Genomic DNA, 12,232 nt, shown 5'->3' with positions numbered 1-12,232 from the left:
CAGCGGGAGTATTACGCCCATTATTGGGCCCTCCACTTCAGGAAGGATGTGGAGAAGCTTGAGAGAGTCCAGAGGAGAGCCACTCATATGATCCAAGGCCTGGAAGGAAGGCCATACAAGGAGAGGCTGAGGGACTTGGGACTTTTCAGCCTGGAGAAGAAAAGGCTCAGGGGGGGGTCTTGGTGGCAGGCTACAAGTACATAAGAGGGGTACATCAGGACCTAGGAGAACACCTGTTCACCAGAGGTCCCCAAGAGATAACAAGGTCTAACAGCCATAAACTCCACGAAGGCCGATTTACACTGGATATAAGAAAAAAAAGTTCTTCATGGTGCATGTGTCCAGGGTCTGGAACAAACTCTACCCAGAGGTGGTGCAAGCACCTACTCTGGACTCCTTCAAAAAACAGGTGGATATATTTCTTGCTGGGGTTACTTGATTCCAGCTGACTTCCCGCCTATGGCTGGGAGGCTGGACCTGACGATCTCTCGAGTTCCCTTCCTGCCCCTAATGTCTATGACAGGGGCAGGCAATTATTTTGGGCAGAGGGCCGCTTACTCAGTTTCGGCAAGCCATTAAGGGCCACATGACAGGCAGCCCAGGGCAGATTAATATTAATTTTCTAAATTTTTTAGGGGCCCCGCGGGCTGGACAGAATGGCCTAGCAGGCCGTATCTGGCCCACCCCGGTCTATGAAAAGCTAAGAATTAAATTTATTCCCAAGGTTAAGGTAAGGAATCATTTCAAGACTGCCAACATGGAATATTAAACTTGTAACTTAAACTGAATACCGCAAAGGTCCAAATTAAATGTCTTAAGTCATATAAAGTCATTTCTAGAGAAAAATCCTATTACCTCTTTTTGAATCAATCGCACCATCTGCCCATGTTACTATTAACATCCTTTATCTATTTATGTAGAGTTACACAAAAATTTCGTGTAAAAAGAGAGAGACATTTTATACACATTATTTATAAACTGTTTACAGTATGGTACACAATAAATAAACTCAAGCATGAAGTATACGTTATTTAGTGTTATTTTAAAAGAGGAACTTTACAGCAGCCAGTATTTGGACTGTGCAATAAGCTGCCTAAAATTCCAGCACTAAATACACAAGTGATGATAACACGTAGGCCCACTTCCAACATTCCTTTTAAAGTACTACCTTGACATACAGTAGCCAGTTTCCTCAAGACAAAAGGGGCAGTTTTTAAATAACTCCCAGCACTTATCTTGCTCTTAAAAGAAAATAAAATCAAAACTAGTATACTTGATGAACATCTAATGATGGCCTAGAGTTTGAATGTAGAAAATGAACTGACTGCCTAGTCAAGAAAAGTCAAAGAAATAATAATTCTACTATGTGAAAGAAACAACTTAAGTAAAGTGAAACATAGCAACCACATGCAGGGTGAAGAATACTGACCAACTAGCAAGTACTTTGTAGTATAACATTCCCCATAGCAGGTAAACTCCTTAAAAAGCAGCACAAAAAAGTCTGATGTTCAAAAGACAACCTTTCGTCCTATAGAGTCCCAGATTACTAAAAACTGAGAAACTATCAACCAGGCACTTCAGCATGAAAACCTACAAGCACATGATGATTGCTTATAGAAGCATCAGTTTCAAGTGGAGATTTTAAAATAGTTGAAGTGACAAGGTTGACAATACATGCATGATTAGACAGGCTAAGCCAATGGTTCTCACCCCGTCCATAATTTTTTGGAATTTCACAGAGCCCCACTTAAGAACCACTTTCATTCCTATAGTGGACCCTGTGACATCCTTAAAAGTCTCCTGGAGTGACAGGGTAGGCAGAACCCTGCCATATTGTGCTTTTTCTAACATCAGCCTCTTCCTTGCCCCCAGTCTGTACCTGATGGGTGAGCATGTTGCTCTTGGATACGAATGCCAGTGACTAGAATCACCCTTTCCCACAACACTTACCTCCTTGCACACGGGCTGGGCATTGTAGTACCCTCACTTGAAAAATCACTGGAGTAAGAAAGCAAGATCCTGAAGGTGGAATCACTGCAAGGGGTTTCTTATGCATGACAAAATTGTTCAGCCTGCCCACCCAGGGCTGCTCCGACCTGGCTCGACATGCTGTGTGTGTAGAGGTTGGCTGGGCACGAGGGTGCTCCAGTGCGGGGCTAGCCAGAAGGCAGCCCCACACTGGGACGCTGACGTGTAGCTGGGTCAGCATCTACACATGCATTGCTGAACACAAAAAAAAACTCCACAGCAAGATAGTATTTATATTTACAAATACTATCCTGCTGCAGAGTTTATCAGTTTCTTGCGGCTTAATAAGATCACAAGTCTAGATGCCAAGACATTGCCAAGATGTTTACTGTGGAGTTAATTAGGCAGCTCTGCAGTAAACATCTCAGGCAGACATGCCCACCATAGCGCCACAAGTTAGGCTGTAGCTGTCTCTCCTATACATCAAGTGAAGCCATTGAATTATGCCTAGTTTCCTTGCAGACAGGCATAGTATGTGTCTTTTTACGTTTTTTAAAAAGGCCATACCTGCAGATTAATTCTTAGGTTTACTGATCCATACCTCTCTTCTGCACACACCTTATCTTCTCCCCCAAATGGTGAGTATTATTCCCTAGGATATGAGGACTTTACGTGCTTTGGGACAATATTTCAACAATTTATCTACATTCATCTTTTGGTGGCTTCACGAATTACTTCTGTTCCAAGGTTTTTGCAATTGGGAAGTTTTAGTAATGAAAGAACTGTCCTAGCAAGTTAGCTTTCTACAGGAGAAAAGGGAAAGAAAAAAAGCAAAAAAATGCTTAAGAATTTCCACCAAATTTCTGGAATTTGCAGAACCATCGTTTCCTGCCTCCAAACCAGAAAGTTTGGGCAATTTTTTTCAATACTGAAGGAAAGTGCAAGTTCTAGGAACTAATAGTTAAGAATAAATTTGAAATCCAAAAGCAGAGAAGAGAAGATAGTGAGCTTCATATTATGCAGAAGTCTGAGGAAAAAAGAAAGGTGAATTGTTAAGCAAGTTACATAGAGATAAACAAACACAAAAGTTCAAGCCAAAACATGGACGAACTCTCAGAAACTGAAGAGATGAGAAGAAAAGAACACGGGACTCCCCATGGACATTGACTCAGGTTAAGGAAAACGCTGTTGATATAAGAGAAATATCTACCTTTAGATGTATTTCAGGGGGCTGGATCTATTTTTAAAATATAAAATGTATGACTTGAATAAGTTAGATTTGTTAATAACATTTTTTAAAATTATCTATATTAATTATTTTTGGAAATAAGAATTTGTGACATTCTAGAGGGGAAAATCAATTTAATTTCTAAAGGAGCTCTTCACCCAACACTTAAAAAAAATGTATTTTAAAACCTCTTACTCATTTAAGCAGTTTCTCCCATGTCAGTTTGGGAGTTTTGCTTCCTCTATTTTTGTAACAGATCCTTGAAGCTACCTTACATTTCTTAGCGTTTAAGAACAGACGCTTCCATTTGCAGTAACATCAGGAACACAGTTCTCCTACTTTTAGGGTTATGAAAGACTGGTTCCAAGAGATTTCATATTAAAAAGATTAAGGTAAAAGTTGAACTGACAGTTTTCTAACAGCATATCTAGAAAATGTAGAAACTGATGTTGCATAAATTTAAACTATACATCTACTCAAATATATTTCAGCCAAAGAAAGTACCAAGGTTTACCTGGTGCTGATCCCAATCAACTCCAGTAGGCCAATAAGTAACTTTTATATATTTTCTACAAACTTATTTTAAAAATATAGGAGAGCTAACTCCAAATGAAAAACTGAACTCATTCCGCTTCAATTTGTTCCTGTAGAGGCCCGTCTCCAGATGACAGCTATACTGGTTTAACTGAAGGCATACCACATTTTCTCACATAAACCCATACCTTATGCCTAAAGCTAGTTGGGGAAAATTGAGGTATGCATTATATGCAAGGAAAAGGGCTCCCCTGGGTAACATTAACTATGCCCTGCTCCCAGCCCACTCCCATGGCAGTTTCCCTGGATGTAGCAGATGCCAGCCCCCCTCCCACCACTCCAGAGATCCCAGACCTCTAATACTTACCCATACTCCAAGAAGCCTTTTTGTTTTCATTCTTAGGGCCTTCCAAAAATAGAATATTACAGTCAAAGGTGTGTAATATTCAAGAAAACACAGTACTTTTAAACTGGCACACTAGTGTTAATTTCTGTCAACTGGGAAAACATTAAAATCCTAAATAACCCTGTCTGTAGGGGGTTGCACCTCCTTACACTGGTTATAAAAACTGATTTATGTCGAACAGATGCGACACACATCAGCATTCTGACAGGCTTCAAACTTTCAAGCCAGGTAATGTCTATGAAATCTATGAATAGTGTAGTGGAAAAAATCTCCAAGCACACACCTAGATATTGCAGTACTGAAAATTCAACAGATGTTATAACCAAATTAAACAGAAAATCCAAAATATTGTGGTGCTGGATATAACTGGGGAGGGGTACGATATCTGATCAAAAAAAAATCAAGGTCCTATGAATTTCCATAACACTTTGCAAACAAGAAAGTACTGAACTCAGTGCCCCAGCCAAATTCCCACATGAGTAACTGCTTTCTACTGGGATTCCATCTACATTTTTGAGTGCTACAGAAGCCATCTCTTCCCCTCTTAAATCATTGGTTTCCACCATTAACAAATGTCAGCCTACTCCAGTAATAGTAATACCAGTTTTACTTTTATCCACATCTATGGTTTGTGAGCTGCTTTGAGATACTTTAAAATGAAAAATACTAGTTTAAATACAGAATACTACATAATAATTTATAATGACTACTTTCAATGGCTATTTATCCTTTATTTCATGTTATGAAAGCAAGGTGTCAAGTGACCTTAATTCCCCATCCAAAATAAAATACATAAAATGCTGCTCCCTTGATCAACTAATTGGCCTGCAAATGTGCTACCTTTTATAGATACACAAAGAGTTCTTCAAGTACTGAGACAAACGTACACATTTGCCCTTTTAATGACTATTACTGGAACATTAGACCAACCTCCTTCCTTTTGTTTACTGCTTCCTATACGTAGAACTCCTCCCTATTCTGTTCCCAGGACCGCTAAAACTGTACCTTTGATTCTGTTCCTACACAACTTTCCCAGTTGAATCACCAGAAGCAGCAGCAACATAATGAAACTAATGGCATCCTAGTCTGTTGCACTTGGATGCATTTCATGCTACCACGCCTGTTACCAGCACTTCTTGGCAAAGACTATGTGGCAACAGAACCAAATTTCAATATTTCTTCTGTAGAAGCAGTCTCTCATATCCCCTTTCAACCTCATCCCTGACTGCACAAAAAAGCTATGCTCCACAGTGTTCCTTTTCTCTTTTATCCAATTTTCTGCATTTCTCCATACCGCCCTTTATGATTGAAACAATGTGTGAATCAACTGCTCTCTTTCAAAGGGCAACTGAAAACCCACATGTTCTCCAAAATATTCCAGGCAAACTACATTGTTTTTGCCCAATGCTATTGCAAGAGCCCAATATCCTCTGCTATTGAAGAATGCACCTTATATTTCACACTTGCAAATAGAATTTCAGTCCAAAATCCAATCTTTTATTTATAAAAAGAGTGGCTAATTATTTTTTCAGCTTCTTATATGAAACCAATCACTCTGAGCATACCAGGTTGCCTTTATGATTTGCAAAGACTCTTCCTACCAGCATAATCTGATGCACTGATATGTACCTGGACTCCTTTCCAAACACTGCTACTATGTCCAACCCATAGCAGCAATATCACTGACAGATAGAGCACTGATGTTCATTTAGTGTAGATTTGCTGGAGGTAGAGAGCACCGTCTACACTAGCACTCCCACCATTCCTAACACAAGCAAAAACAAACAAAAAACAAACAATTATCTGATTCAATAAAATAATTCTATTCTTAAAAATGTAAGTATGTGTCTTGCTCTACTCTACAGCATGACCCTTCTGCATTCAGCTGTAGAGTACAATAGCCACTGATTATATTAATGTATGTTATTAGATAAAGCCAGAGATGCAAGAGGGTGCAGATGCACCCCTCCAATTCCTGCTCCAACCAAACTTTAAAACAAAATGCCTGGGAGGGGCAATAGCACTTCTATTCAGGCAGTGCTGAGATGGTAGAGCCATGAAGATATTTGACTATTTTCCGCTTCCTGCTAATCTCTCTTCACAAGGTGTTAACAACCCAGTATCTTTTTTAACGGTCTTGATGTTCCACTATTCAAAGTATCATTCCTCCTGCAATTTTGCTGTTAGAATAGACACATTACCAGGAAGGGCTATTTCACAGCCCTGCAAACCGTTTTTAGTTCTAGCTAACAGCCTTAACTCAAGTGTGGTAATATTAACTCTGCTGTAGACATTTCTAACTGTGAAGTAGTGGAGGCTCTGTCAAGACTCAAGAAGGCTAGATTTTGCATGATGAATTTGAATGAGACATGCATTTAACTATAATGCTTACACGACTAACGACACCACATCTTTGGACTTTTTTGCCTAATGTATTGTCGTTTTAAAAAGACTTTGTGCCATCCACCAAATTCCAGTAGAATGAGCACTCATTTATTTTAAATGTAAAGAATTTACATTTGCTTTGATCTTAAACTGAATGATATAGTAGTGCTAGCCTTCTAGCATATTAGTAAAGCATCTAAAATTATTTTTAATTAGAGAAAACTGTTACATTATATATATGACCATGGGCTACATCATCTGCACCTGTCCTCATTTCAGTCTTAGAACCATCCATGGATAAGGCTCTTTTTTCAGCTGCTCTTCTGTTCTTTGCTGCTGCTGTTGTAAGGTACACTGAACAACATAAATATAAGGAAAACAGATGGAAGGACCCCAGTTCAAGGAGAGCAGATGTTGTATAGCCACAGTCCTTCCCTGAATTTCAGTCCATACATAGTAGTGCACCAAATCAGACAAGACAGATCTTGCAATAATAGTTAAATGTCTTCTACCTCTTCAGCAGACAGTTTCCTTCAGGCAAGAAATTTACCCAGTGGCTGTTACAATAAGCAGATGCTACAAAGTCATACAGCCTTGTATTCATACAAGTGTTAAACTGTATTTTGGCAATGAACTCTTAGAAAAAGTGCACAGTTTAGTTACATATTACTGAACATTCAGTGGCTGTGAGGGATGCTGCTTCTTCAGCCATTTAGACTACAGTTTTCTGCATCACACAATGCAATACAGAACTGGGAGTGCAAGCTTCAATACACTGCTTTGCTACTGTGCCTCAATACTACCTACACACTCACACAGGGGTCACTTTAAAGACAAGTGTACACTGGCTGCTATGATGGCTATTGGTGTCTCTGCTAAGATTGCTAATAAAAGTATTCATTGCCATACTGAGATGTGTTCTACAAACTCATCTGAGACTAATTCTTTTCACCCAGGTCAATATACAGTGACAACTTTCTATTAAGTACTAACATCTGTAAAATATCCCATTACAAATGCTGTGCCATTTCCATTCACCGAATATGGGTCACAGACTACAAAAGAAGGGCCAATGTTTTTCATATCATGCAAAATGAATGCCTAAAAGCCTATTAACTATATTAACATGCAAACTAGATTTCTTCTTCGTCCTCTATTTAATTTATGGGATGAGTTACAGGGCTTGCAGGCAACTATTTAGAATAAAACTTTGCAAATTTCACAGGAAATGATTACAAGATTCTTCACACCTTGGCTTTGATCTACAACATGCTTAACAGTATAATATTGAGCTTTTCCACAAAAATTCCATCATGTGAGCTTTCAAAAGCAAATCTTTATCTCAAAACATTTACAGAAAGTGTAAGGTCTACCATTCCAAGTTTAGAAAACACTTCCTTCTTCACTTACTTGCCAAGGCTGGAATGCAGACTTCTGCATTCCCCCATAATCACTGATACCACAAGCACTACCCCACGCATAAAGTAACAAGGAAAGCTGTAAAAAGGTGACTGATGTCATTGACAATTGCAGATAAACAATGGAATTGGCAAGTAAATAAAAATCCATTTCCGCTTTCTAAAATGTATACCAATACATTTAGACCTGGACTACCATTGCCACAACAGAATTCTGCTCTTTAGCAAGTTCTCATTAAATTTCTTGTACCTTTCTCTAAGAAGCATGGAACTCTAAGAAGTTTTGAGCTAATATTAACACCTATAAGTGGTGCTAATGGAATTTTTTTTATTTTAGTAGGTTAAATCCTACAATTGTATTTTATGGAATTTGATTTTCTACAGACGAGACTAATCTGACTACGTACTACAGGTACTGCTCACTTAATGTCATCCCAGTTAATGCTGTTTCGGTATTACGACGCCGATCTATTAGAAAACTTACTTGTTTAAAGTCATGCAATGTTCAGTTATAACATTGCTTGGCCACCACCTGCTTGTAGGTAACTACTGTGACATAACTGGATTCACTTAATATCGTTTCACTTAGAGTCACATTTTTCAAGAAAGTAACTATGACATTCAGCGAGAAGTAACTATATATTGTTACTCCTCGAGTATATTGTTATTTGTAACACTTTAAAACATAGTTTGAAAACATGCGTGCTGTATGTGGCAACAGCTCAACTATACATACCCATTACTTTCTGATTGGATTTTGGTGAACCTCACACTAGGAGTTAAAATGAGTTTCAAATGAAACATTATGCATTCAGATGACAAAATGGGACCACTAAGAAACCTTGCCAAGTAGGGGAGGAAGGGGGAAAGACTATGAAAAAAAAAAAAAAAAAAAAAAAGATGGAAGTGGATGGAAGGGAACCCTTGATTTCCCCAGCCAGTTCTGGACAGCAAATTATAATCCTGTATTGTGATAGGATTAATAGTTTTAATTTTACTTGCCAAGTGGGATGGCAGAGATACTTATCTCAATTTAACTAGTAATCCAGGATAAGCAATACCATCAATCTGAAACCTAGACTCTTTAATAGGTAAAGATATATTCAGTCTAGTTTCAGGTACTACCTCTGCTTTTGTGGTTTCCTGCCTTCTATATTTAAAAACATGTTTTGCTTCTTGGTTGCTGTTAGAGACCCACACAAAAAGGGAGGAAAGAATAAAGAGAAAAGACTAGAGAGTCCTAGATCCTACATTTATGTACAAGGACTACCCATACTGGGGAACTTTTATGCAACATAGAACCCCCAAGAATAACAAAGGTAATCCGTGAGGATGCAAACACCTGGCCAGGCAGATCAATATGCAGAACTAGAATTTAAATTAAACCCAAACTGACTATAACAGTAAACAGACTGGACAGAAGAGAAACTGCTTTCCTCTAACTTAGAGAAGATACTTTCTAGGTTTTATTACAAATAGCAGCAGATAAAAAATTCTCAGAGAGGAAGTATAACTTTTGACTAGCAATTAGATCGTCAAACAATAATTCAATACCTCTCCAGTTTAAAAAACAAGCATTCATTTCTTTTTTTCCAGACCTAATCTACGCTTCATAGCCATTTTTTCATTCTGTACACCTTTCTTGTCCCATCACTCATACCTACTACTTTTTCCTCATCTCACTTGGCTTCGCTGTCTCCTTGTTTTGAGTATCCCTTCGCCCACTTTTGAAGACTCTGAAAAAGAAACCCAGTTTAACAATTTCTCTCCCTCTCAAAACCTTCATCATGGCAACCTTTCTTCTGGCCCTGTGTCTGAAAGAAAGTAACAGAGGAATAAGCAAGTTGCCTCTTCAACAATGCAGCACAGAACTCCATTCTAAACTAATGAGGTTTGTTAGTTGATCAGCCTTTTCCCTTTTATACAGTTTATTTCTTCCCCTTGGTTTCTCCTCCCCATCCATTTTCTTTAATCGCCTATGAGTCTGCTGCTACTGAGGATGAGCTATAGGCAAAATAGAACTACAGAAGTTCTTGAATCTTAACTAGTGCACACAAATTGACTTCTCAAGCTTTTCTCTTTTTCAGTTTCCCCAGGATAGGAAACTCCCTCATGCAACCAGATTAGTCAGGTTTACACCTTAATTTTTCTATCAACAAACAATCCCCCACAACTTGCAGTTCACTATTTTTTGGGAACGTAGTTAAATATGGTACTCTGGAACATAATTCATGACCTCTTGTTTCCACCCTCAAAGTGCTATTTTCTTTATCTGTGCTGCTTATTGCTAACATCCTCTTCCCTGCCTCTCTCCTTCCACAGGAATTGGGGAAAAAACAAACAAACCCCTATTTATTCTTCAATAATTACAGGTGCATACTCCTTATATACTTCTTGTTTAGTACTAATGCCCTAATAAAAACATTTTTAAAAATGCTATTTACTGGGTCAGACAAGACCGTGGATGCTGAAAGGAAAAGTGAACTGGGTATGACCAAGGTTTCCCCCTCCCCACTGTTCTTCTTCCACTTGAGGCATACAGGCTTTAAAAGTCTAGGAAGCTCGGATTCAGAGGCTGTGCCCCTAATTCCCATACTCAATAGCTCCCAATGCCCCTTTCCTCCAAAAAACAGCCCGATCCCTTTTTGAACGTGGCAGAACCTGTACAATCCAGTCCCACATGTCCAAAAGTAAAAAGAAACATTTAAGTACTAAGGTATTTTCCAAGCCATCAGAAACAAGGACACTAAAGAAAAAGCTTGGGCTACAAACAAACAGATGATCCCTTCTCTTCTGGGATCCTACAGCCTCACAAGCCCGCTGTCCCACCCCTGTACCTGGGAAGTGCCTGTCGACCCAGCAGCAGTTGGGGCTGGCTAGCGTTCGTTGCCCCGCTCCTGCCTAGAAAAGCTGGGGGGAACACAATCAAATCAGCCAGGTTTGCTTCAGATCCAAGCTGCCTGGCCTCGCAGCAAGCTGCAGCACTTCCAGCCAGACAAGCCACAGGGGAACTACCCGCCAAGGATCGCAAGGGGCCCTTTCAGCCCCACATGTAAACAAACAGCAGCTTCCCGGGGCCTGCTTGGAAGAGAGTGAAACCCCACGTGGTGGATACAACCTGTGCCCCTTTCTAGCCCAAATGAAGCCACTTCCAGCCCAGGCCAGGCCAAACTTCCCCCATGCTCCCAAGTGCACCCCTGGCCTCGACAGCCCCCCCAGGCAGCTTGCCCTGCCCAGCCCAGCCCCCAGGGAGACTTCAGATGGATGGCACCAAAACAATCAAGCAGCAAAGCATGTTTTGATATAATATATATTTTTCTAAAAAGCAGGAAACCACAACAGCAGATGTAGGTACCTCAAACTAGACTGAATGCTTGCTTCCCTCGGAAAGAGGGGAGGTTTCAGGCGGGTGGTATTTCTTACCATGGACTGCTGATTACATGAAGATTTAATTATCCCGCTTGGCAAGTCGCATTAAAACCATGACCCCCACCAGGATTAGCGTTTGCTGGTGAAGTCAGCGCACGGCTACTGGTATCTCAGCCCCGTAATGGCGCGGACGGGGGGAGCGGGGGGACCACAGCTCCCAGGCTGCTCCCCCTCCCCCTACACACTCCCACCCGCCCCGGGCCGCCCCCAGGCTCCTCTCACCTCGGCGCGCCTCAGCCGCAACCCCAGCCCCAGCCATCGCCCGTGGCCGCCGCGCACACCGCAACTGATGAGCTCCGGAGCCAACGGCAGGGTCCCGCTCCGCTCCGCCCCGCCCCTCTCGGCCCGGCCCGGCCCCTCCCCGCCACAGCCGCGCGCTCACTTCCGGCCCGGCCCCTTGAGCCGGACTGGCTGCGGGCCCCCCGCCTGAGGAGAGCGGGGGGCAGGGCCCGCGAGGAGTGGGCGGGGCCCGCGCCTGAAGAGAACGGCTAGGGGGCGGGGCCATCGTAGGAGTGGGCGGAGCTCAAGCCTAAAGAGAGAGGGGGAGGAGTCAAAGGGCTCTGACTGGGTGGCGAGGAGCACGGGTTGTTTCTGAAGGCCTCAGTGAGGTCACAGCGGGCTTCTTACGTCATGGTTCATTGCGCACGTCTGTGGCAGTGTCCGCGTCACTTGACCCCTGGCACAAGGTGCCACGTGAGCCCCGGGTGTCCAAGGGCCGCAGCCCTCCCTTTGCCCTTCTGTGCTGGAGCCCGGCGGTGCTGCCGGCCCGGAAGCGGGGAGGGGGCCCGGCCCGGCCAGGCCAGCTGCCCCGGGAGCGCAGGGCTGCTTTATGCACCGCCTGCCTGAGGCAGCACTGGCAAACGG

General features: G+C 41.8%; 1 protein-coding gene across 1 annotated transcript in view; it reads right to left on the bottom strand.

Annotated features, from left to right (window-relative positions):
* The window catches only part of PIK3C2A (phosphatidylinositol-4-phosphate 3-kinase catalytic subunit type 2 alpha), a 94,248-nt gene extending 82,704 nt beyond the window's left edge, over nt 1–11,544 (bottom strand). Inside the window, 1 exon segment of the mRNA XM_025205637.1 lies at nt 11,363–11,544. The gene's annotated coding sequence lies outside the window, so the exon portion shown is untranslated.
* Nucleotides 11,545–12,232: the final 688 nt, after the last annotated feature.

The sequence above is a fragment of the Alligator sinensis genome, unplaced genomic scaffold (assembly GCF_000455745.1).
Source record: "Alligator sinensis unplaced genomic scaffold, ASM45574v1 scaffold447_1, whole genome shotgun sequence".
NCBI lineage: Eukaryota > Metazoa > Chordata > Crocodylia > Alligatoridae > Alligator > Alligator sinensis.
The sequence above is the reverse complement of the archived record's forward strand: the minus strand, read 5'-3'. Positions and strand labels throughout refer to the sequence as shown.